Source organism: Delphinus delphis, chromosome 2, assembly GCF_949987515.2.
Source record: "Delphinus delphis chromosome 2, mDelDel1.2, whole genome shotgun sequence".
In the NCBI taxonomy this organism is placed as follows: domain Eukaryota; kingdom Metazoa; phylum Chordata; class Mammalia; order Artiodactyla; family Delphinidae; genus Delphinus; species Delphinus delphis.
This window is the reverse complement of record NC_082684.1, coordinates 95,044,774-95,072,698: the sequence shown is the minus strand read 5'-3', so window position 1 is coordinate 95,072,698 and position 27,925 is coordinate 95,044,774.

Below are 27,925 nucleotides of genomic sequence, written 5' to 3'. Positions count from 1 at the left end.
CCTGCAGAGTTATAAATGACAGCTATCGTCCAAAAATAGACTGAAGTAAGGCTGCCAAGAGGACTTGAAAGCGGGGCAGAATTGCAGGAAACCGATTTCAGGAGGTAGACTGGAATTGCATTGAAAGCATAGGAAAAGAGGCAGAACGTCCACAATGATGCACTTGGCCAAAAAGGGCGTATGCGTTTTTTCCTGAATATATTCAGGAAAAAACACATACGCCCTTTTTGGCCAACCAAGCAAGCTTGCAAAGGAAATCTGCACTACAATGAAGTCTCACTTCCCCCCGGTCAAAAGGGCCATCTGAAAAAAGTGTAAAATCCAGAAAGGCAGGACAGGCCATGGAGAACTGGGAGCCTTGTTATGCTGATGGGCGGGATGTAAATTGCCAACAGACACTTGGGAGAAGTGTATGGTGTTTCCTGAAACATCTAAAAAACAAAGCAACAGAGCCTAGGGCACTTCCACTTATGGTCCTAGAGCTTAGGGAAATTAAAATCAAAAAGACACAGCCACCCCAAAGTTTGGAAGGGCTCTGTTTACAAGAACCTCGTTTACAGTACAAGTTCAACATCGCAGAAAGTGAAAAATGGATAAAGAAGTTGTGGTATTTACTTACAAAGCAATATCACTCAGCAATGAAATCTGTGTCATCAGGCCCTTAGCAGCACAATGAGTGGATTCAGGTATGATGATTCTAACTGAAATAAGTCACACAGAAAAAGAAACATCATAAGATATCAGTAATACACGGAATGTAAACTTGGCTACACAGGAACTGAATTACAGAACAGAACAGGGTCTCAAATTTAGAAAACCAACTTATTCTTGCTTAAGGGTAAAGGTGAGTTGGGGTGCTGCATAAAACCAGAGATTGAAATGAGCACAGATAAAGTTCCTTAAGCCAAATATGGAATAGACAAGAGCTACTCCTTGCTCAACGAAATGGACTCAACACCCCATATTAAACGCCTAAGAATGTACCTGACTAGTAAGTATCTTAAAACCTATGGATTGCTATGTCTCCGAAAGAGAATCAAGCATGTGTACAGGGGCATAAACGCAGCAGTGATAGGATTGGAGAGGTTCGGTGAGCAAATGAAGACCCTTTGAAGTCATATTGCATGGTACCCATTCCACGGGTTTCAACTACCCAGGTTTAAAGTATTCTTCCTTCAGCTAAAACATGCATGTGGAACCCAGAGTATGATCAACCATGTGATCAGGAGACGTGTTCAAATATGTCTCAGTTTTCCTCCCCTGGTACTCGGGTGCAACATTCCAGACGCTTTACTAACACTCTCCCCACTTGGAGAGTCAGTCCCTTTAACCTCCTGTTTGGCCCAGTTTGCAATTTCTGCGGAAGATGAACAGGAATAGCGAGAACCAATGAGAGGCTACCTGGAGGTGTCTGGACGGGCAAATTTAACTCTCATTTCCCACCAGGAAGAGGAATTAACCAAAGGCTCAGCATGCCGGGCCGGAACCAGATTAGGGCCTGAAGCCATCCTGCGGTGTTGCGGCCAGGTCACAAGAAAGCGAGTTGAAGAAAGGAGCTCAGGGGCACTGTAATTCACAAACCTGCAGAGTTATAAATGACAGCTATCGTCCAAAAATAGACTGAAGTAAGGCTGCCAAGAGGACTTGAAAGCGGGGCAGAATTGCAGGAAACCGATTTCAGGAGGTAGACTGGAATTGCATTGAAAGCATAGGAAAAGAGGCAGAACGTCCACAATGATGCACTTGGCCAAAAAGGGCGTATGCGTTTTTTCCTGAATATATTCAGGAAAAAACGCATACGCCCCTTTTGGCCAACCAAGCAAGCTTGCAAAGGAAATCTGCACTACAATGAAGTCTCACTTCCCCCCGGTCAAAAGGGCCATCTGAAAAAAGTGTAAAATCCAGAAAGGCAACAGGCCATTGAGAACTGGGAGCCTTGTTATGCTGATAGGCGGGATGTAAATTGCCAACAGACACTGGGGAGAAGTGTATGGTGTTTCCTGAAACATCTAAAAAACAAAGCAACAGAGCCTAGGGCACTGCCACTTATGGTCCTATAGCTTAGGGAAATTAAAATCAAAAAGACACAGCCACCCCAAAGTTTGGGACGCCTCCGTTTACAAGAACCTCGTTTACCGTACAAGTTCAATATCACAGAAAGTGAAAAATGGATAAAGAACTTGTGGTACTTACGTACAATGCAGTATCACTCAGCAATGAAATATATGTCATCAGGCCCTTAGCAGCACAATGAGTAGATTCAGGTACGATGATTCTAACTGAAATAAGTCACACAGAAAAAGAAACATCATAAGATATCACTAATACACGGAATGTAAACTTGGCTACACAAGAACTGCATTCCAAAACAGAACAGGGTCTCAAATTTAGAAAACCAACTTATGCTTGCTTATGGGGAAAGGTGAGTTGGGGTGCTGCATAAAACCAGAGATTGAAATGAGCACAGATAAAGTTCCTTAAGCCAAATATGGAATAGACAAGAGCTACTCCTTGCTCAACGAAATGGACTCAACACCCCATATTAAACGCCTAAGAATGTACCTGACTAGTAAGTATCTTAAAACCTATGGATTGCTATGTGTCCAAAACAGAATCAAGCGTGTGTACAGGGGCATAAACGCAGCAGTGATAGGATTGGAGAGGTTTGGTGAGCAAATGAAGACCCTTTGAAGTCATATTGCATGGTACCCATTCCACCCGTCTCAACTCTCCAGGTTTAAGGTATTCTTCCTTCAGCTAAAACATGCATGTGGAACCCAGAGTATGATCAACCATGTGATCGGGAGACGTGTTCAAATATGTCTCAGTTTTCCTCCCCTGGTACTCGGGTGCAACATTCCAGACGCTTTACTAACACTCTCCCGACTTGGAGAGTCAGTCCCTTTAACCTCCTGTTTGGCCCAGTTTGCAATTTCTGCGGAAGATGAACAGGAATAGCGAGAACCAATGAGAGACTAGCTGGAGGTGTCTGAACGGGCAAATTTAACTCTCATTTCCCACCAGGAAGAGGAATTAACCAAAGGCTCAGCGTGCCGGGCCGGAACCAGATTAGGGCCTGAAGCCATCCTGCGGTGTTGCGGCCAGGTCACAAGAAAGCGAGTTGAAGAAAGGAGCTCAGGGGCACTGTAATTCACAAACCTGCAGAGTTATAAATGACAGCTATCGTCCAAAAATAGACTGAAGTAAGGCTGCCAAGAGGACTTGAAAGCGGGGCAGAATTGCAGGAAACCGATTTTAGGAGGTAGACTGGAATTGCATTGAAAGCATAGGAAAAGAGGCAGAACGTCCACAATGATGCACTTGGCCAAAAAGGGCGTATGCGTTTTTTCCTGAATATATTCAGGAAAAAACGCATACGCCCTTTTTGGCCAACCAAGCAAGCTTGCAAAGGAAATCTGCACTACAATGAAGTCTCACTTCCCCCCGGTCAAAAGGGCCATCTGAAAAAAGTGTAAAATCCAGAAAGGCAACAGGCCATTGAGAACTGGGAGCCTTGTTATGCTGATAGGCGGGATGTAAATTGCCAACAGACACTTGGGAGAAGTGTATGGTGTTTCCTGAAACATCTAAAAAACAAAGCAACAGAGCCTAGGTCACTTCCACTTATGGTCCTATAGCTTAGTTAATTTAAAATGAAAAAGACACAGCCACCCCAAAGTTTCGAACGGCTCTGTTTACAAGAACCTCGTTTACAGTACAAGTTCAACATCGCAGAAAGTGAAAAATGGATAAAGAACTTGTGGTACTTACGTACAATGCAGTATCACTCAGCAATGAAATCTATGTCATCAGGCCCGTAGCAGCATAATGAGTAGATTCAGGTATGATGATTCTAACTGAAATAAGTCACACAGAAAAAGAAACATCATAAGATATCACTAATACACGGAATGTAAACTTGGCTACACAGGAACTGAATTCCAAAACAGAACAGGTTCTCAAATTTAGAAAACCAACTTATGCTTGCTTAAGGGGAAAGGTGAGTTGTGTTGCTGCATAAAACCAGAGATTGAAATGAGCACAGATAAAGTTCCTTAAGCCAAATATGGAATAGACAAGAGCTACTCCTTGCTCAACGAAATGGACTCAACACCGCATATTAAACGCCAAGAATGTACCTGACTAGTAAGTATCTTAAAACCTCTGGATTGCTATGTCTCCGAAAGAGAATCAAGCATGTGTACAGGGGCATAAACGCAGCAGTGATAGGATTGGAGAGGTTCGGTGAGCAAATGAAGACCCTTTGAAGTCATATTGCATGGTACCCATTCCACGGGTTTCAACTACCCAGGTTTTAGGTATTCTTCCTTCAGCTAAAACATGCATGTGGAACCCAGAGTATGATCAACCATGTGATCGGGAGACGTGTTCAAATATGTCTCAGTTTTCCTCCCCTGGTACTCGGGTGCAACATTCCAGACGCTTTACTAACACTCTCCCCACTTGGAGAGTCAGCGCCTTTAACCTCCTGTTTGGCACAGTTTGCAATTTCTGCGGAAGATGAACAGGAATAGCGAGAACCAATGAGAGGCTAGCTGGAGGTGTCTGGACGGGCAAATTTAACTCTCATTTCCCAACAGGAAGAGGAAATAACCAAAGGCTCAGCGTGCCGTACCGGAACCAGATTAGGGCCTGAAGCCATCCTGCGGTGTTGCGGCCAGCTCAAAAGAAACCGAGTTGAAGAAAGGAGCTCAGGGGCACTGTAATGCACAAACCTGCAGAGTTATAAATGACAGCTATCGTCCAAAAATAGACTGAAGTAAGGCTGCCAAGAGGACTTGAAAGCGGGGCAGAATTGCAGGAAACCGATTTCAGGAGGTAGACTGGAATTGCATTGAAAGCATAGGAAAAGAGGCAGAACGTCCACAATGATGCACTTGGCCAAAAAGGGCGTATGCGTTTTTTCCTGAATATATTCAGGAAAAAACGCATACGCCCTTTTTGGCCAACCAAGCAAGCTTGCAAAGGAAATCTGCACTACAATGAAGTCTCACTTCCCCCCGGTCAAAAGGGCCATCTGAAAAAAGTGTAAAATCCAGAAAGGCAGGACAGGCCATGGAGAACTGGGAGCCTTGTTATGCTGATGGGCGGGATGTATATTGCCAACAGACACTTGGGAGAAGTGTATGGTGTTTCCTGAAACATCTAAAAAACAAAGCAACAGAACCTAGCGCACTTCCACTTATGGTCCTATAGCTTAGGGAAATTAAAATCAAAAAGACACAGCCACCCCAAAGTTTGGAACGGCTCTGTTTACAAGAACCTCGTTTACAGTACAAGTTCAACATCGCAGAAAGTGAAAAATGGATAAAGAAGTTGTGGTATTTACTTACAAAGCAATATCACTCAGCAATGAAATCTGTGTCATCAGGCCCTTAGCAGCACAATGAGTGGATTCAGGTATGATGATTCTAACTGAAATAAGTCACACAGAAAAAGAAACATCATAAGATATCAGTAATACACGGAATGTAAACTTGGATACACAGGAACTGAATTACAGAACAGAACAGGGTCTCAAATTTAGAAAACCAACTTATGCTTGCTTAAGGGTAAAGGTGAGTTGGGGTGCTGCATAAAACCAGAGATTGAAATGAGCACAGATAAAGTTCCTTAAGCCAAATATGGAATAGACAAGAGCTACTCCTTGCTCAACGAAATGGACTCAACACCCCATATTAAACGCCTAAGAATGTACCTGACTAGTAAGTATCTTAAAACCTATGGATTGCTATGTCTCCGAAAGAGAATCAAGCATGTGTACAGGGGCATAAACGCAGCAGTGATAGGATTGGAGAGGTTCGGTGAGCAAATGAAGACCCTTTGAAGTCATATTGCATGGTACCCATTCCACGGGTTTCAACTACCCAGGTTTAAGGTATTCTTCCTTCAGCTAAAACATGTATGTGGAACCCAGAGTATGATCAACCATGTGATCGGGAGACGTGTTCAAATATGTCTCAGTTTTCCTCCCCTGGTACTCGGGTGCAACATTCCAGACGCTTTACTAACACTCTCCCCACTTGGAGAGTCAGTCCCTTTAACCTCCTGTTTGGCCCAGTTTGCAATTTCTGCGGAAGATGAACAGGAATAGCGAGAACCAATGAGAGGCTACCTGGAGGTGTCTGGACGGGCAAATTTAACTCTCATTTCCCACCAGGAAGAGGAATTAACCAAAGGCTCAGCATGCCGGGCCGGAACCAGATTAGGGCCTGAAGCCATCCTGCGGTGTTGCGGCCAGCTCACAAGAAAGCGAGTTGAAGAAAGGAGCTCAGGGGCACTGTAATTCACAAACCTGCAGAGTTATAAATGACAGCTATCGTCCAAAAATAGACTGAAGTAAGGCTGCCAAGAGGACTTGAAAGCGGGGCAGAATTGCAGGAAACCGATTTCAGGAGGTAGACTGGAATTGCATTGAAAGCATAGGAAAAGAGGCAGAACGTCCACAATGATGCACTTGGCCAAAAAGGGCGTATGCGTTTTTTCCTGAATATATTCAGGAAAAAACGCATACGCCCCTTTTGGCCAACCAAGCAAGCTTGCAAAGGAAATCTGCACTACAATGAAGTCTCACTTCCCCCCGGTCAAAAGGGCCATCTGAAAAAAGTGTAAAATCCAGAAAGGCAACAGGCCATTGAGAACTGGGAGCCTTGTTATGCTGATAGGCGGGATGTAAATTGCCAACAGACACTGGGGAGAAGTGTATGGTGTTTCCTGAAACATCTAAAAAACAAAGCAACAGAGCCTAGGGCACTGCCACTTATGGTCCTATAGCTTAGGGAAATTAAAATCAAAAAGACACAGCCACCCCAAAGTTTGGGACGCCTCCGTTTACAAGAACCTCGTTTACCGTACAAGTTCAATATCACAGAAAGTGAAAAATGGATAAAGAACTTGTGGTACTTACGTACAATGCAGTATCACTCAGCAATGAAATATATGTCATCAGGCCCTTAGCAGCACAATGAGTAGATTCAGGTACGATGATTCTAACTGAAATAAGTCACACAGAAAAAGAAACATCATAAGATATCACTAATACACGGAATGTAAACTTGGCTACACAGGAACTGCATTCCAAAACAGAACAGGGTCTCAAATTTAGAAAACCAACTTATGCTTGCTTATGGGGAAAGGTGAGTTGGGGTGCTGCATAAAACCAGAGATTGAAATGAGCACAGATAAAGTTCCTTAAGCCAAATATGGAATAGACAAGAGCTACTCCTTGCTCAACGAAATGGACTCAACACCCCATATTAAACGCCTAAGAATGTACCTGACTAGTAAGTATCTTAAAACCTATGGATTGCTATGTGTCCAAAACAGAATCAAGCGTGTGTACAGGGGCATAAACGCAGCAGTGATAGGATTGGAGAGGTTTGGTGAGCAAATGAAGACCCTTTGAAGTCATATTGCATGGTACCCATTCCACCCGTCTCAACTCTCCAGGTTTAAGGTATTCTTCCTTCAGCTAAAACATGCATGTGGAACCCAGAGTATGATCAACCATGTGATCGGGAGACGTGTTCAAATATGTCTCAGTTTTCCTCCCCTGGTACTCGGGTGCAACATTCCAGACGCTTTACTAACACTCTCCCGACTTGGAGAGTCAGTCCCTTTAACCTCCTGTTTGGCCCAGTTTGCAATTTCTGCGGAAGATGAACAGGAATAGCGAGAACCAATGAGAGACTAGCTGGAGGTGTCTGAACGGGCAAATTTAACTCTCATTTCCCACCAGGAAGAGGAATTAACCAAAGGCTCAGCGTGCCGGGCCGGAACCAGATTAGGGCCTGAAGCCATCCTGCGGTGTTGCGGCCAGGTCACAAGAAAGCGAGTTGAAGAAAGGAGCTCAGGGGCACTGTAATTCACAAACCTGCAGAGTTATAAATGACAGCTATCGTCCAAAAATAGACTGAAGTAAGGCTGCCAAGAGGACTTGAAAGCGGGGCAGAATTGCAGGAAACCGATTTTAGGAGGTAGACTGGAATTGCATTGAAAGCATAGGAAAAGAGGCAGAACGTCCACAATGATGCACTTGGCCAAAAAGGGCGTATGCGTTTTTTCCTGAATATATTCAGGAAAAAACGCATACGCCCTTTTTGGCCAACCAAGCAAGCTTGCAAAGGAAATCTGCACTACAATGAAGTCTCACTTCCCCCCGGTCAAAAGGGCCATCTGAAAAAAGTGTAAAATCCAGAAAGGCAACAGGCCATTGAGAACTGGGAGCCTTGTTATGCTGATAGGCGGGATGTAAATTGCCAACAGACACTTGGGAGAAGTGTATGGTGTTTCCTGAAACATCTAAAAAACAAAGCAACAGAGCCTAGGTCACTTCCACTTATGGTCCTATAGCTTAGTTAATTTAAAATGAAAAAGACACAGCCACCCCAAAGTTTCGAACGGCTCTGTTTACAAGAACCTCGTTTACAGTACAAGTTCAACATCGCAGAAAGTGAAAAATGGATAAAGAACTTGTGGTACTTACGTACAATGCAGTATCACTCAGCAATGAAATCTATGTCATCAGGCCCGTAGCAGCATAATGAGTAGATTCAGGTATGATGATTCTAACTGAAATAAGTCACACAGAAAAAGAAACATCATAAGATATCACTAATACACGGAATGTAAACTTGGCTACACAGGAACTGAATTCCAAAACAGAACAGGTTCTCAAATTTAGAAAACCAACTTATGCTTGCTTAAGGGGAAAGGTGAGTTGTGTTGCTGCATAAAACCAGAGATTGAAATGAGCACAGATAAAGTTCCTTAAGCCAAATATGGAATAGACAAGAGCTACTCCTTGCTCAACGAAATGGACTCAACACCGCATATTAAACGCCAAGAATGTACCTGACTAGTAAGTATCTTAAAACCTCTGGATTGCTATGTCTCCGAAAGAGAATCAAGCATGTGTACAGGGGCATAAACGCAGCAGTGATAGGATTGGAGAGGTTCGGTGAGCAAATGAAGACCCTTTGAAGTCATATTGCATGGTACCCATTCCACGGGTTTCAACTACCCAGGTTTTAGGTATTCTTCCTTCAGCTAAAACATGCATGTGGAACCCAGAGTATGATCAACCATGTGATCGGGAGACGTGTTCAAATATGTCTCAGTTTTCCTCCCCTGGTACTCGGGTGCAACATTCCAGACGCTTTACTAACACTCTCCCCACTTGGAGAGTCAGCGCCTTTAACCTCCTGTTTGGCACAGTTTGCAATTTCTGCGGAAGATGAACAGGAATAGCGAGAACCAATGAGAGGCTAGCTGGAGGTGTCTGGACGGGCAAATGTAACTCTCATTTCCCAACAGGAAGAGGAAATAACCAAAGGCTCAGCGTGCCGTACCGGAACCAGATTAGGGCCTGAAGCCATCCTGCGGTGTTGCGGCCAGCTCAAAAGAAACCGAGTTGAAGAAAGGAGCTCAGGGGCACTGTAATGCACAAACCTGCAGAGTTATAAATGACAGCTATCGTCCAAAAATAGACTGAAGTAAGGCTGCCAAGAGGACTTGAAAGCGGGGCAGAATTGCAGGAAACCGATTTCAGGAGGTAGACTGGAATTGCATTGAAAGCATAGGAAAAGAGGCAGAACGTCCACAATGATGCACTTGGCCAAAAAGGGCGTATGCGTTTTTTCCTGAATATATTCAGGAAAAAACGCATACGCCCTTTTTGGCCAACCAAGCAAGCTTGCAAAGGAAATCTGCACTACAATGAAGTCTCACTTCCCCCCGGTCAAAAGGGCCATCTGAAAAAAGTGTAAAATCCAGAAAGGCAGGACAGGCCATGGAGAACTGGGAGCCTTGTTATGCTGATGGGCGGGATGTATATTGCCAACAGACACTTGGGAGAAGTGTATGGTGTTTCCTGAAACATCTAAAAAACAAAGCAACAGAACCTAGCGCACTTCCACTTATGGTCCTATAGCTTAGGGAAATTAAAATCAAAAAGACACAGCCACCCCAAAGTTTGGAACGGCTCTGTTTACAAGAACCTCGTTTACAGTACAAGTTCAACATCGCAGAAAGTGAAAAATGGATAAAGAAGTTGTGGTATTTACTTACAAAGCAATATCACTCAGCAATGAAATCTGTGTCATCAGGCCCTTAGCAGCACAATGAGTGGATTCAGGTATGATGATTCTAACTGAAATAAGTCACACAGAAAAAGAAACATCATAAGATATCAGTAATACACGGAATGTAAACTTGGATACACAGGAACTGAATTACAGAACAGAACAGGGTCTCAAATTTAGAAAACCAACTTATGCTTGCTTAAGGGTAAAGGTGAGTTGGGGTGCTGCATAAAACCAGAGATTGAAATGAGCACAGATAAAGTTCCTTAAGCCAAATATGGAATAGACAAGAGCTACTCCTTGCTCAACGAAATGGACTCAACACCCCATATTAAACGCCTAAGAATGTACCTGACTAGTAAGTATCTTAAAACCTATGGATTGCTATGTCTCCGAAAGAGAATCAAGCATGTGTACAGGGGCATAAACGCAGCAGTGATAGGATTGGAGAGGTTCGGTGAGCAAATGAAGACCCTTTGAAGTCATATTGCATGGTACCCATTCCACGGGTTTCAACTACCCAGGTTTAAGGTATTCTTCCTTCAGCTAAAACATGTATGTGGAACCCAGAGTATGATCAACCATGTGATCGGGAGACGTGTTCAAATATGTCTCAGTTTTCCTCCCCTGGTACTCGGGTGCAACATTCCAGACGCTTTACTAACACTCTCCCCACTTGGAGAGTCAGTCCCTTTAACCTCCTGTTTGGCCCAGTTTGCAATTTCTGCGGAAGATGAACAGGAATAGCGAGAACCAATGAGAGGCTAGCTGGAGGTGTCTGGACGGGCAAATTTAACTCTCATTTCCCACCAGGAAGAGGAATTAACCAAAGGCTCAGCATGCCGGGCCGGAACCAGATTAGGGCCTGAAGCCATCCTGCGGTGTTGCGGCCAGGTCACAAGAAAGCGAGTTGAAGAAAGGAGCTCAGGGGCACTGTAATTCACAAACCTGCAGAGTTATAAATGACAGCTATCGTCCAAAAATAGACTGAAGTAAGGCTGCCAAGAGGACTTGAAAGCGGGGCAGAATTGCAGGAAACCGATTTCAGGAGGTAGACAGGAATTGCATTGAAAGCATAGGAAAAGAGGCAGAACGTCCACAATGATGCACTTGGCCTAAAAGGGCGTATGCGTTTTTTCCTGAATATATTCAGGAAAAAACGCATACGCCCTTTTTGGCCAACCAAGCAAGCTTGCAAAGGAAATCTGCACTACAATGAAGTCTCACTTCCCCCCGGTCAAAAGGGCCATCTGAAAAAAGTGTAAAATCCAGAAAGGCAACAGGCCATTGAGAACTGGGAGCCTTGTTATGCTGATGGGCGGGATGTAAATTGCCAACAGACACTCGGGAGAAGTGTATGGTGTTTCCTGAAACATCTAAAAAACAAAGCAACAGAGCCTAGGGCACTTCCACTTATGGTCCTATAGCTTAGGGAAATTAAAATCAAAAAGACACAGCCACCCCAAAGTTTGGAACGGTTCTGTTTACAAGAACCTCGTTTACAGTACAAGTTCAACATCGCAGAAAGTGAAAAATGGATAAAGAACTTGTGGTACTTACGTACAATGCAGTATCACTCAGCAATGAAATCTATGTCATCAGGCCCGTAGCAGCATAATGAGTAGATTCAGATACGATGATTCTAACTGAAATAAGTCACACAGAAAAAGAAACATCATAAGATATCACTAATACACGGAATGTAAACTTGGCTACACAGGAACTGAATTCCAAAACAGAACAGGTTCTCAAATTTAGAAAACCAACTTATGCTTGCTTAAGGGGAAAGGTGAGTTGTGTTGCTGCATAAAACCAGAGATTGAAATGAGCACAGATAAAGTTCCTTAAGCCAAATATGGAATAGACAAGAGCTACTCCTTGCTCAACGAAATGGACTCAACACCGCATATTAAACGCCTAAGAATGTACCTGACTAGTAAGTATCTTAAAACCTATGGATTGCTATGTCTCCGAAAGAGAATCCAGCATGTGTACAGGGGCATAAACGCAGCAGTGATAGGATTGGAGAGGTTCGGTGAGCAAATGAAGACCCTTTGAAGTCATATTGCATGGTACCCATTCCACGGGTTTCAACTACCCAGGTTTAAGGTATTCTTCCTTCAGCTAAAACATGTATGTGGAACCCAGAGTATGATCAACCATGTGATCGGGAGACGTGTTCAAATATGTCTCAGTTTTCCTCCCCTGGTACTCGGGTGCAACATTCCAGACGCTTTACTAACACTCTCCCCACTTGGAGAGTCAGTCCCTTTAACCTCCTGTTTGGCCCAGTTTGCAATTTCTGCGGAAGATGAACAGGAATAGCGAGAACCAATGAGAGGCTACCTGGAGGTGTCTGGACGGGCAAATTTAACTCTCATTTCCCACCAGGAAGAGGAATTAACCAAAGGCTCAGCATGCCGGGCCGGAACCAGATTAGGGCCTGAAGCCATTCTGCGGTGTTGCGGCCAGGTCACAAGAAAGAGAGTTGAAGAAAGGAGCTCAGGGGCACTGTAATTCACAAACCTGCAGAGTTATAAATGACAGCTATCGTCCAAAAATAGACTGAAGTAAGGCTGCCAAGAGGACTTGAAAGCGGGGCAGAATTGCAGGAAACCGATTTCAGGAGGTAGACTGGAATTGCATTGAAAGCATAGGAAAAGAGGCAGAACGTCCACAATGATGCACTTGGCCTAAAAGAGCGTATGCGTTTTTTCCTGAATATATTCAGGAAAAAACGCATACGCCCTTTTTGGCCAACCAAGCAAGCTTGCAAAGGAAATCTGCACTACAATGAAGTCTCACTTCCCCCCGGTCAAAAGGGCCATCTGAAAAAAGTGTAAAATCCAGAAAGGCAACAGGCCATTGAGAACTGGGAGCCTTGTTATGCTGATGGGCGGGATGTAAATTGCCAACAGACACTCGGGAGAAGTGTATGGTGTTTCCTGAAACATCTAAAAAACAAAGCAACAGAGCCTAGGGCACTTCCACTTATGGTCCTATAGCTTAGGGAAATTAAAATCAAAAAGACACAGCCACCCCAAAGTTTGGAACGGTTCTGTTTACAAGAACCTCGTTTACAGTACAAGTTCAACATTGCAGAAAGTGAAAAATGGATAAAGAACTTGTGGTACTTACGTACAATGCAGTATCACTCAGCAATGAAATCTATGTCATCAGGCCCGTAGCAGCATAATGAGTAGATTCAGATACGATGATTCTAACTGAAATAAGTCACACAGAAAAAGAAACATCATAAGATATCACTAATACACGGAATGTAAACTTGGCTACACAGGAACTGAATTCCAAAACAGAACAGGTTCTCAAATTTAGAAAACCAACTTATGCTTGCTTAAGGGGAAAGGTGAGTTGTGTTGCTGCATAAAACCAGAGATTGAAATGAGCACAGATAAAGTTCCTTAAGCCAAATATGGAATAGACAAGAGCTACTCCTTGCTCAACGAAATGGACTCAACATCGCATATTAAACGCCTAAGAATGTACCTGACTAGTAAGTATCTTAAAACCTATGGATTGCTATGTCTCCGAAAGAGAATCAAGCATGTGTACAGGGGCATAAACGCAGCAGTGATAGGATTGGAGAGGTTCGGTGAGCAAATGAAGACCCTTTGAAGTCATATTGCATGGTACCCATTCCACGGGTTTCAAATACCCAGGTTTTAGGTATTCTTCCTTCAGCTAAAATATGCATGTGGAACCCAGAGTATGATCAACCATGTGATCGGGAGACGTGTTCAAATATGTCTCAGTTTTCCTCCCCTGGTACTCGGGTGCAACATTCCAGACGCTTTACTAACACTCTCCCTACTTGGAGAGTCATTCCCTTTAACCTCCTGTTTGGCCCAGTTTGCAATTTCTGCGGAAGATGAACAGGAATAGCGAGAACCAATGAGAGACTAGCTGGAGGTGTCTGGACGGGCAAATGTAACTCTCATTTCCCAACAGGAAGAGGAAATAACCAAAGGCTCAGCGTGCCGTACCGGAACCAGATTGGGGCCTGAAGCCATCCTGCGGTGTTGCGGCCAGCTCAAAAGAAAGCGAGTTGAAGAAAGGAGCTCAGGGGCACTGTAATTCACAAACCTGCAGAGTTATAAATGACAGCTATCGTCCAAAAATATACTGAAGTAAGGCTGCCAAGAGGACTTGAAAGCGGGGCAGAATTGCAGGAAACCGATTTCAGGAGGTAGACTGGAATTGCATTGAAAGCATAGGAAAAGAGGCAGAACGTCCACAATGATGCACTTGGCCAAAAAGGGCGTATGCGTTTTTTCCTGAATATATTCAGGAAAAAACGCATGCGCCCTTTTTGGCCAACCAAGCAAGCTTGCAAAGGAAATCTGCACTACAATGAAGTCTCACTTCCCCCCGGTCAAAAGGGCCATCTGAAAAAAGTGTAAAATCCAGAAAGGCAGGACAGACCATGGAGAACTGGGAGCCTTGTTATGCTGATGGGCGGGATGTAAATTGCCAACAACCACTCGGGAGAAGTGTATGGTGTTTCCTGAAACATCTAAAAAACAAAGCAACAGAACCTAGGGCACTTCCACTTATGGTCCTATAGCTTAGGGAAATTAAAATCAAAAAGACACAGCCACCCCAAATTTGGAACGGCTCTGTTTACAAGAACCTCGTTTACAGTACAAGTTCAACATCGCAGAAAGTGAAAAATGGATAAAGAAGTTGTGGTATTTACTTACAAAGCAATATCACTCAGCAATGAAATCTGTGTCATCAGGCCCTTAGCAGCACAATGAGTGGATTCAGGTATAATGATTCTAAATGAAATAAGTCACACAGAAAAAGAAACATCATAAGATATCAGTAATACACGGAATGGAAACTTGGCTACACAGGAACTGAATTACAGAACAGAACAGGGTCTCAAATTTAGAAAACCAACTTATTCTTGCTTAAGGGTAAAGGTGAGTTGGGGTGCTGCATAAAACCAGAGATTGAAATGAGCACAGATAAAGTTCCTTAAGCCAAATATGGAATAGACAAGAGCTACTCCTTGCTCAACGAAATGGACTCAACACCCCATATTAAACGCCTAAGAATGTACCTGACTAGTAAGTATCTTAAAACCTATGGATTGCTATGTCTCCGAAAGAGAATCAAGCATGTGTACAGGGGCATAAACACAGCAGTGATAGGATTGGAGAGGTTCGGTGAGCAAATGAAGACCCTTTGAAGTCATATTGCATGGTACCCATTCCACGGGTTTCAACTACCCAGGTTTAAGGTATTCTTCCTTCAGCTAAAACATGCATGTGGAACCTAGAGTATGATCAACCATGTGATCGGGAGACGTGTTCAAATATGTCTCAGTTTTCCTCCCCTGGTACTCGGGTGCAACATTCCAGACGCTTTACTAACACTCTCCCCACTTGGAGAGTCAGTCCCTTTAACCTCCTGTTTGGCCCAGTTTGCAATTCCTGCGGAAGATGAACAGGAATAGCGAGAACCAATGAGAGGCTAGCTGGAGGTGTCTGGACGGGCAAATTTAACTCTCATTTCCCACCAGGAAGAGGAATTAACCAAAGGCTCAGCATGCTGGGCCGGAACCAGATTAGGGCCTGAAGCCATCCTGCGGTGTTGCGGCCAGGTCACAAGAAAGCGAGTTGAAGAAAGGAGCTCAGGGGCACTGTAATTCACAAACCTGCAGAGTTATAAATGACAGCTATCGTCCAAAAATAGACTGAAGTAAGGCTGCCAAGAGGACTTGAAAGCGGGGCAGAATTGCAGGAAACCGATTTCAGGAGGTAGACTGGAATTGCATTGAAAGCATAGGAAAAGAGGCAGAACGTCCAAAATGATGCACTTGGCCTAAAAGGGCGTATGCGTTTTTTTCCTGAATATATTCAGGAAAAAACGCATACGCCCTTTTTGGCCAACCAAGCAAGCTTGCAAAGGAAATCTGCACTACAGTGAAGTCTCACTTCCCCCCGGTCAAAAGGGCCATCTGAAAAAAGTGTAAAATCCAGAAAGGCAACAGGCCATTGAGAACTGGGAGCCTTGTTATGCTGATGGGCGGGATGTAAATTGCCAACAGACACTCGGGAGAAGTGTATGGTGTTTCCTGAAACATCTAAAAAACAAAGCAACAGAGCCTAGGGCACTTCCACTTATGGTCCTATAGCTTAGGGAAATTAAAATCAAAAAGACACAGCCACCCCAAAGTTTGGAACGGTTCTGTTTACAAGAACCTCGTTTACAGTACAAGTTCAACATCGCAGAAAGTGAAAAATGGATAAAGAACTTGTGGTACTTACGTACAATGCAGTATCACTCAGCAATGAAATCTATGTCATCAGGCCCGTAGCAGCATAATGAGTAGATTCAGATACGATGATTCTAACTGAAATAAGTCACACAGAAAAAGAAACATCATAAGATATCACTAATACACGGAATGTAAACTTGGCTACACAGGAACTGAATTCCAAAACAGAACAGGTTCTCAAATTTAGAAAACCAACTTATGCTTGCTTAAGGGGAAAGGTGAGTTGTGTTGCTGCATAAAACCAGAGATTGAAATGAGCACAGATAAAGTTCCTTAAGCCAAATATGGAATAGACAAGAGCTACTCCTTGCTCAACGAAATGGACTCAACACCGCATATTAAACGCCTAAGAATGTACCTGACTAGTAAGTATCTTAAAACCTATGGATTGCTATGTCTCCGAAAGAGAATCAAGCATGTGTACAGGGGCATAAACGCAGCAGTGATAGGATTGGAGAGGTTCGGTGAGCAAATGAAGACCCTTTGAAGTCATATTGCATGGTACCCATTCCATGGGTTTCAACTACCCAGGTTTAAGGTATTCTTCCTTCAGCTAAAACATGTATGTGGAACCCAGAGTATGATCAACCATGTGATCGGGAGACGTGTTCAAATATGTCTCAGTTTTCCTCCCCTGGTACTCGGGTGCAACATTCCAGACGCTTTACTAACACTCTCCCCACTTGGAGAGTCAGACCCTTTAACCTCCTGTTTGGCCCAGTTTGCAATTTCTGCGGAAGATGAACAGGAATAGCGAGAACCAATGAGAGGCTAGCTGGAGGTGTCTGGACGGGCAAATTTAACTCTCATTTCCCACCAGGAAGAGGAATTAACCAAAGGCTCAGCATGCCGGGCCGGAACCAGATTAGGGCCTGAAGCCATTCTGCGGTGTTGCGGCCAGGTCACAAGAAAGAGAGTTGAAGAAAGGAGCTCAGGGGCACTGTAATTCAGAAACCTGCAGAGTTATAAATGACAGCTATCGTCCAAAAATAGACTGAAGTAAGGCTGCCAAGAGGACTTGAAAGCGGGGCAGAATTGCAGGAAACCGATTTCAGGAGGTAGACTGGAATTGCATTGAAAGCATAGGAAAAGAGGCAGAACGTCCACAATGATGCACTTGGCCTAAAAGAGCGTATGCGTTTTTTCCTGAATATATTCAGGAAAAAACGCATACGCCCTTTTTGGCCAACCAAGCAAGCTTGCAAAGGAAATCTGCACTACAATGAAGTCTCACTTCCCCCCGGTCAAAAGGGCCATCTGAAAAAAGTGTAAAATCCAGAAAGGCAACAGGCCATTGAGAACTGGGAGCCTTGTTATGCTGATGGGCGGGATGTAAATTGCCAACAGACACTCGGGAGAAGTGTATGGTGTTTCCTGAAACATCTAAAAAACAAAGCAACAGAGCCTAGGGCACTTCCACTTATGGTCCTATAGCTTAGGGAAATTAAAATCAAAAAGACACAGCCACCCCAAAGTTTGGAACGGTTCTGTTTACAAGAACCTCGTTTACAGTACAAGTTCAACATCGCAGAAAGTGAAAAATGGATAAAGAACTTGTGGTACTTACGTACAATGCAGTATCACTCAGCAATGAAATCTATGTCATCAGGCCCGTAGCAGCATAATGAGTAGATTCAGATACGATGATTCTAACTGAAATAAGTCACACAGAAAAAGAAACATCATAAGATATCACTAATACACGGAATGTAAACTTGGCTACACAGGAACTGAATTCCAAAACAGAACAGGTTCTCAAATTTAGAAAACCAACTTATGCTTGCTTAAGGGGAAAGGTGAGTTGGGTTGCTGCATAAAACCAGAGATTGAAATGAGCACAGATAAAGTTCCTTAAGCCAAATATGGAATAGACAAGAGCTACTCCTTGCTCAACGAAATGGACTCAACACCGCATATTAAACGCCTAAGAATGTACCTGACTAGTAAGTATCTTAAAACCTATGGATTGCTATGTCTCCGAAAGAGAATCAAGCATGTGTACAGGGGCATAAACGCAGCAGTGATAGGATTGGAGAGGTTCGGTGAGCAAATGAAGACCCTTTGAAGTCATATTGCATGGTACCCATTCCACGGGTTTCAAATACCCAGGTTTTAGGTATTCTTCCTTCAGCTAAAATATGCATGTGGAACCCAGAGTATGATCAACCATGTGATCGGGAGACGTGTTCAAATATGTCTCAGTTTTCCTCCCCTGGTACTCGGCTGCAACATTCCAGACGCTTTACTAACACTCTCCCCACTTGGAGAGTCATTCCCTTTAACCTCCTGTTTGGCCCAGTTTGCAATTTCTGCGGAAGATGAACAGGAATAGCGAGAACCAATGAGAGACTAGCTGGAGGTGTCTGGACGGGCAAATGTAACTCTCATTTCCCAACAGGAAGAGGAAATAACCAAAGGCTCAGCGTGCCGTACCGGAACCAGATTGGGGCCTGAAGCCATCCTGCGGTGTTGCGGCCAGCTCAAAAGAAACCGAGTTGAAGAAAGGAGCTCAGGGGCACTGTAATTCACAAACCTGCAGAGTTATAAATGACAGCTATCGTCCAAAAATATACTGAAGTAAGGCTGCCAAGAGGACTTGAAAGCGGGGCAGAATTGCAGGAAACCGATTTCAGGAGGTAGACTGGAATTGCATTGAAAGCATAGGAAAAGAGGCAGAACGTCCACAATGATGCACTTGGCCAAAAAGGGCGTATGCGTTTTTTCCTGAATATATTCAGGAAAAAACGCATGCGCCCTTTTTGGCCAACCAAGCAAGCTTGCAAAGGAAATCTGCACTACAATGAAGTCTCACTTCCCCCCGGTCAAAAGGGCCATCTGAAAAAAGTGTAAAATCCAGAAAGGCAGGACAGACCATGGAGAACTGGGAGCCTTGTTATGCTGATGGGCGGGATGTAAATTGCCAACAACCACTCGGGAGAAGTGTATGGTGTTTCCTGAAACATCTAAAAAACAAAGCAACAGAACCTAGGGCACTTCCACTTATGGTCCTATAGCTTAGGGAAATTAAAATCAAAAAGACACAGCCACCCCAAATTTGGAACGGCTCTGTTTACAAGAACCTCGTTTACAGTACAAGTTCAACATCGCAGAAAGTGAAAAATGGATAAAGAAGTTGTGGTATTTACTTACAAAGCAATATCACTCAGCAATGAAATCTGTGTCATCAGGCCCTTAGCAGCACAATGAGTGGATTCAGGTATAATGATTCTAACTGAAATAAGTCACACAGAAAAAGAAACATCATAAGATATCAGTAATACACGGAATGGAAACTTGGCTACACAGGAACTGAATTACAGAACAGAACAGGGTCTCAAATTTAGAAAACCAACTTATTCTTGCTTAAGGGTAAAGGTGAGTTGGGGTGCTGCATAAAACCAGAGATTGAAATGAGCACAGATAAAGTTCCTTAAGCCAAATATGGAATAGACAAGAGCTACTCCTTGCTCAACGAAATGGACTCAACACCCCATATTAAACGCCTAAGAATGTACCTGACTAGTAAGTATCTTAAAACCTATGGATTGCTATGTCTCCGAAAGAGAATCAAGCATGTGTACAGGGGCATAAACGCAGCAGTGATAGGATTGGAGAGGTTCGGTGAGCAAATGAAGACCCTTTGAAGTCATATTGCATGGTACCCATTCCACGGGTTTCAACTACCCAGGTTTAAGGTATTCTTCCTTCAGCTAAAACATGCATGTGGAACCTAGAGTATGATCAACCATGTGATCGGGAGACGTGTTCAAATATGTCTCAGTTTTCCTCCCCTGGTACTCGGGTGCAACATTCCAGACGCTTTACTAACACTCTCCCCACTTGGAGAGTCAGCGCCTTTAACCTCCTGTTTGGCCCAGTTTGCAATTTCTGCGGAAGATGTACAGGAATAGTGAGAACCAATAAGAGGCTAGCTGGAGGTGTCTGGACGGGCAAATTTAACTCTCATTTCCCACCAGGAAGAGGAATTAACCAAAGGCTCAGCATGCCGGGCCGGAACCAGATTAGGGCCTGAAGCCATCCTGCGGTGTTGCGGCCAGCTCACAAGAAAGCGAGTTGAAGAAAGGAGCTCAGGGGCACTCTAATTCACAAACCTGCAGAGTCATAAATGACAGCTATCGTCCAAAAATAGACTGAAGTAAGGCTGCCAAGAGGACTTGAAAGCGGGGCAGAATTGCAGGAAACCGATTTCAGGAGGTAGACTGGAATTGCATTGAAAGCATAGGAAAAGAGGCAGAACGTCCACAATGATGCACTTGGCCAAAAAGGGCGTATGCGTTTTTTCCTGAATATATTCAGGAAAAAACGCATACGCCCTTTTTGGCCAACCAAGCAAGCTTGCAAAGGGAATCTGCACTACAATGAAGTCTCACTTCCCACCAGTCAAAAGGGCCATCTGAAAAAAGTGTAAAATCCAGAAAGGCAACAGGCCATTGAGAACTGGGAGCCTTGTTATGCTGATGGGCGGGATGTAAATTGCCAACAGACATTTGGGAGAAGTGTATGGTGTTTCCTGAAACATCTAAAAAACAAAGCAACAGAGCCTAGGGCACTTCCACTTATGGTCCTATAGCTTAGGGAAATTAAAATCAAAAAGACACAGCCACCCCAAAGTTTGGAACGGCTCTGTTTACAAGAACCTCGTTTACAGTACAAGTTCAACATCGCAGAAAGTGAAAAATGTATAAAGATCTTGTGGTACTTACGTACAATGCAGTATCACTCAGCAATGAAATCTATGTCATCAGGCCCGTAGCAGCATAATGAGTGGATTCAGGTACGATGATTCTAACTGAAATAAGTCACACAGAAAAAGAAACATCATAAGATATCAGTAATACACGGAATGTAAACTTGGCTACACAGGAACTGAATTACAGAACAGAACAGGGTCTCAAATTTAGAAAACCAACTTATGCTTGCTTAAGGGGAAAGGTGAGTTGGGGTGCTGCATAAAACCAGAGATTGAAATGAGCACAGATAAAGTTCCTTAAGTCAAATATGGAATAGACAAGAGCTACTCCTTGCTCAACGAAATGGACTCAACACCGCATATTAAACGCCTACGAATGTACCTGACTAGTAAGTATCTTAAAACCTATGGATTGCTATGTCTCCGAAAGAGAATCAAGCGTGTGTACAGGGGCATAAACGCAGCAGTGATAGGATTGGAGAGGTTCGGTGAGCAAATGAAGACCCTTTGAAGTCATATTGCATGGTACCCATTACACGGGTCTTAACTCTCCAGGTTTAAGGTATTCTTCCTTCAGCTAAAACATGCATGTGGAACCCAAGTATGATCAACCATGTGAACGGGAGACGTGTTCAAATATGTCTCAGTTTTCCTCCCCTGGTACTCGGGTGCAACATTCCAGACGCTTTACTAACACTCTCCCCACTTGGAGAGTCAGCGCCTTTAACCTCCTGTTTGGCCCAGTTTGCAATTTCTGCGGAAGATGAACAGGAATAGCGAGAACCAATGAGAGGCTAGCTGGAGGTGTCTGGATGGGCAAATTTAACTCTCATTTCCCACCAGGAAGAGGAATTAACCAAAGGCTCAGCGTGCCGGGCCGGAACCATATTAGGGCCTGAAGCCATCCTGCGGTGTTGCGGCCAGCTCACAAGAAAGCGAGTTGAAGAAAGGAGCTCAGGGGCACTGTAATTCACAAACCTGCAGAGTTATAAATGACAGCTATCGTCCAAAAATAGACTGAAGTAAGGCTGCCAAGAGGACTTGAAAGCGGGGCAGAATTGCAGGAAACCGATTTCAGGAGGTAGACTGGAATTGCATTGAAAGCATAGGAAAAGAGGCAGAACGTCCACAATGATGCACTTGGCCAAAAAGGGCGTATGCGTTTTTTCCTGAATATATTCAGGAAAAAACGCATACGCCCTTTTTGGCCAACCAAGCAAGCTTGCAAAGGAAATCTGCACTACAATGAAGTCTCACTTCCCGCCGGTCAAAAGGGCCATCTGAAAAAAGTGTAAAACCCAGAAAGGCAGGACAGGCCATGGAGAACTGGGAGCCTTGTTATGCTGATGGGCGGGATGTAAATTGCCAACAGACACTCGGGAGATGTGTATGGTGTTTCCTGAAACATCTAAAAAACAAAGCAACAGAGCCTAGGGCACTTCCACTTATGGTCCTATAGCTTAGGGAAATTAATATCAAAAAGACACAGCAACCCTAAAATTTGGGATGGCTCTTTTTACAGAAATCTCTTCTACGGCACAAGTTAAATATCCCAGAGAGCAAATAATGGATAAAGAAGTTGCGGTACTTATGTACAACAGAATACCACTCAGCAATGAAATCTATGTCACCAGGCCCGTACCAGCATAATGAGTGCATTGAGGCACGATGATTCTAAGTGAAATAAGTCACACAGAAAAAGAAACATCATAAGGTATCACTAATACACGGAATGTGAACTTGGCTACACATGAACTGAATTACAAAACAGAACAGGGTCTCAAGTTTAGAAAACCAACTTATCCCTGCTTAAGGGGGAAGGTGAGTTGGGGTGCTGCATAAAAGCAGAGTTTGAAATTAGCACAGATACCGTTCCATAAGCCAAATATGTAATAGACAAGAGCTACCCCTTGCTCAACGAAATGGATTCAACAATGAGGTATCACCTCACACCTGGTAGAATAGGCATCATTGAAAATCTACAAACAAAAAATGCTGGAAAGGGTGTGGAGAAAAGGAACCCTCTTCCACTATTGTTGGGAATATAAATTGATAGTCATTATGGAGAACAATATGGAATTTCTTAAGAAACTAACAATAGAATTACCATATGATACAGCAATCCCAGTACTGGACATATACCCAGACAAAACCATAAATCAAAAAGAGTCATTCACCGCAATGTTCATTGCATCACTATTTACAATATCGAGGTAATGGAAGCAACCTAAATGCCCACAGACAGACGAATGCATAAAGCTGTGGTACATATATAAAATGGAATATTACTAAGCCATGAAAAGGAATGAAATTGGGTCATTTGTAGAGACGTCGATGGATCTAGAGACTGTCATACAGAGTGAAGTAAGTCAGAAAGAGAAAAACAAATCTTGTATATTCATGCATATATGTGGAACCTAGAAAAACTACAGATTAACCATTTTGCAAGGCATAAATAGAGCAACAGATGTAGACAACAAACGTATGGACAACAAGGGGGGAAAGCTGTTGGGGGGGTGGTGGTGGGAGGAGTTGAGAGACTGGGATTGGCATGTATACATTTATATGTATAAAATAGATAACCAATAAGAACCTGCTGTATAAAAATATAAAATAAAATTCAAAATTAAAAAGAAATAAAATTTAAAAAATAAAACAGAAAAAACAATTATTCCCTGCACATACATGTATTTATATGAATAAATTATTTCCATGCTTATATCTGTAAATACAAAAAAGAGGAATAAAATCTACCTTGAACCAAAAACGAAAAAGAGAAAAAAAACACAGAACCCACCAGTTACACAGAGGAAAACCGTATCAGGGCACTTGCTCCAGTTGTAAACAATTCTGAAGTTGGTCAGTGGTGGGGAATCGTCTCCCATTCAGCCAGCAGCCCCCACGCAACAAGCGTCCTCATTGCAAAGCTGGGGCACCGTGCCGAGGCATCTGTGAGTAAACGTGAGCTGAGCCCCAGGCCAGTTGCTGCTGAACTATTCCCACCCGTCCCAGGTAAAACACCTGAATATATACAAGGACTTGAAAGCCTAGAGGAAGGGCCATAGAGCCACACGAGTGACAGCATGCCGGCCGACTTGGTGCCTGCAGGCCAGCCAGGATGGTCCTGGCCCTGGGTGCTCTTCTGGAAGATTTCCATTTCCCTGCCTGAGATACCCGTCCTGTCCCTGCCCCCACTGCTTTTTTCCTTCCTCACCTCTGCCCAGGGAGAAATTCCAGCAGCAGGTATGGGTGACACATCCTCTTCTTTAGCAGGTGGCAGCCTGGCAACTGCTGCAGAAAGTCCAGCAGAGCCCCACTCACACTGGGCCACCCACAAAGCCGTGGCCTCTCACTCCCTCCCACCAGCCCAGCCCCGAGACTGCTGACAGGGCAGAGAAAATGGCGTCAGGCACGGCTGCAGGGGCTCTTGCTGCCTGGAGTGGTATTTATATTGATCTCAACCCAGGCACACCTGGGGAGGGCTGGCCGGCACGGTAAGGCTGCCCAGGTCAGCCAATCATCACCCCTCAGGGGCTCACAGTTGCAGAAAATGGAACTTGCTGAACCGGCCAGGTCCAAGGAACAGGTGTGGGCTCCTGAGAGTCAGGATAGACAAGGGGCTGCAGCTTTGGCTTGTTTTCTAATCATTTTATCTGGCCCATGAGTGGGAGACAACTTCAAGAAAACCCTCTCCTAATGAGAGGAACCCAGGAGTCAGGGAGAGGAGGGGTGGGTGGTGGTTGGAGACAGAGGCCTGGTGCCCCGGGTGCAGTGGAAGTCTCTGGAAGACCAGGTGGAGGGAGGCCTCACGGAGTGATGCCCAGGGTCACAGACCTGTCGCAGCTGCTGTTTGTTAGTTCAAGTCCTGCTCTGAGGTGCTCTGTGTCAGCTCTGAGCGACAGGTGAGCTGGGGGTGCTCTGCAATGAGGGCTATGTGCACGGTTCCTGTGTGCCCAGCCCTGCCACGGTACCTGCAAGGGTAGCTCTGTATCCTGGGAGGGGCCTGCCCCGTGGGCTGGGCTGGGGGTGGGGTACCTGCCCAGGTGAGCTCCATATTCTGGGATTGGTCTGACCACGAGAGCCCCATGGGCTGCTGGGGACCTGGTAAAGGATGTCAGGACAGTCAGTGAAGCCACCGAGGATATACCTCCAGTTGCTCCTAATTCCTACACCCTGCTGGTCATTCTACCAACCACCAGGACATGGTATTCTGTATTAGTCTTCAATGATGCCTTCTTTTGTATTCCATTAGTCCCAGAGTCACAAGAAATTTTGGCTTGTGAGTGGCAGGACTCAACATACAACTAAAACAATACTTCCGGGCCATCTGGCCCCAAGGGTGCAAAAATTCCCACACCATCTTTGGGGAAAGCTTAGCTAAAGACCTAAAAGTTCTACCTCTGGAAAAGGAAACCCTCCTTCAATATGCAGACGACATTCTGATCACCAGCCCTACTAAGGAGGCCTCTGAACTACCAAGCCAATAAAGGATAGAAGTTGTCCAAGAAAAAGCTCAAATATCACAGACTGCGGTGACCTGCCTGGGCTTCATTCTCACAGAAGGTCAGAGAAGCCCATCCCAGGAAAGGGAAGAAACCATTTTCAGCCTTACCCCTTTCTAAAACTAGAAGACAGCTTAGGGGTTCCTGGGGAGGCCAGGGTTTGCTGCTTCTGGATCCCTAGCTACAGTCTACTAGCTGGGCCTCTATATGAAACACTGAAAGGAAAAGATGATGATCCTTTTGAATAGAATCCAGAAGTGGCCTTTCAAGAATGGAAAGAGCAGTCAATTCAGACCCTTGCCCTGGAACTCCCTAATTTAGCTAAACCCTTTGACCTTTACATTCCCGGTGAAAGGTGAATCGCCATTGGAGAATTAGTGCAAAAACTGGGACCACTTGAAATGGAACAATGCAAGAATGCCATCCAGGTAGGATAAACTACGGTCACTAAGGGGCTTGGCCCACTGCCACATCTGGCCAAGATACTGGCGGTATCTAAAAACCTGGAAATCAGCAGCCCAAAAGGCCACCTCCCTCCTAAGGGAAAAGGACCCCACGTGGTGATCCTAACCACCAACCATGCCCTGAAGTTGCAGGGTTCGCTCCGTGGGCACACCGACCTCGAGTGAGGAGGCCCTCCAACTCCAACATCCAGAGAGATAACCGGGGGCAACAGGGCACCATGACGACTCGTGTGAACATCACTTGACCTGGAGTTTCTCTCATAAAACAACAAGAGTGTGTCCCAAAAGAGTAGACTACTGCTTGCAGGACTTACTGCACCCAGAGGGGAGCTAATAATCTTGGCGGGGGAACAGTATACCACACTGTCACCATAGAAAAGCCTACAGACACCGTGATGATGGTGGCCAATAAGACCGGCTGGACTCCTGTTTACTTCAAAAGGCTGTTGACTCAGTAGCCATCATGGTCCTTGATCACCACTGACCCTGGACTGTCTGGGAGTTGAGCGGGCAGGGCTCTGACACCTGGTGCTGTTTGTACGTTAATTCAGGGGCCTAACTGAAGAAAGCGCAGACTACTGGTCAGAGCATCTAGGCTGGCAGAGACGGTCAGCCTAAGGTGGCCGAACAAATGTGGGGCGGGGTGAAACCGGCCCCCACAGCGTCTCTGCACATCTCTTTCCTGGACCCTTAAAGGTCATTAGAATCTATAACACTTCCAATGCTGGTGCTCAGGTGGACGAGCAGGGAGGCAGGGGTCCTGGGGACAATCAACGTCACCGGGAGGCTGCTGGGGAGAAGCTCTGACCCTCGCCCCAGGGTATGAGGGCTCCCAACTCAGCACTCAGCAGTTACAGAAGAAGGGTCTGCACCCTCAGCACTCCAAGAATGAGGAACGGGACAAAAGGCAGAGGAGGGGTTTGTCCCCAGCAAAGCCCATTAAAAATCCCTGGGAGATAAAAATAGAATCTGGGCAATAAAGTCAAGTCTAACCTTTTTTATCCTTTGTGCTTTGTCTAATTTCACGTGCTCCTAGGGTCCCGCATGCAGAGGTTCCACACCCGGCACTTCAGACCAGATTTCCTAGTGCAGAATGGCTGGGTCGACACCTCAGCTCCTGGGGCCCAGTGCAGACTCCACGATATAGAGCCTGAGCTACAGCCAACCCGGCCCTCGAGAGCTCCGCCGCCTCCCTCCCTCCCGCTGACTCTGACAGGATCTCTACACAGCAGCCCAGCCCACAACCCACGGGGTAGTGCATGCTCTCACCTCTCCATTCTCTGATCAAAATATAAAGTTTCCTTTGCTTGTGAACCAAACTCAGTCTCGATCTGTTGGCCCCAATGACACTGGGCAGGGGGACACTTGTTGGGGTCCACTCTGGAGGATCAGTAACAGAAATTGAGACTATTGTAACCTCAATGAACAGATGTGTGAGCCAAACTGTAGTTAACATAGAACAGTGTATAAGGCTCGGGTAAAATAAGATGTTTTTAACACTTCCATTTGATATTTCCATCACTTTTTATAAGCAAGTTCAGTGAAAAGGTTTGTCTTATTTGTCAGGTCAATATTAGAGAAACGAAGTGATTTCTTTCCAAGGATGTACAGCTAATAATCTTGGTTAAACCTTCAATCTTGTTTTAAATGCTTTTCCATTGAAAATGATACCTCTCTTTCAGCTCCCCCATTTCTGAGAAGTATAAAATCTTATAATTTATTATTACCAAAGGGGAAAGGTGGGAGGAGGGATAAATTAACAGTTTGGAATGAACACATACACACTGCTATGTATAAAATAGATCATCAACAAGGAACTACTGTATAGCACAGGGAAC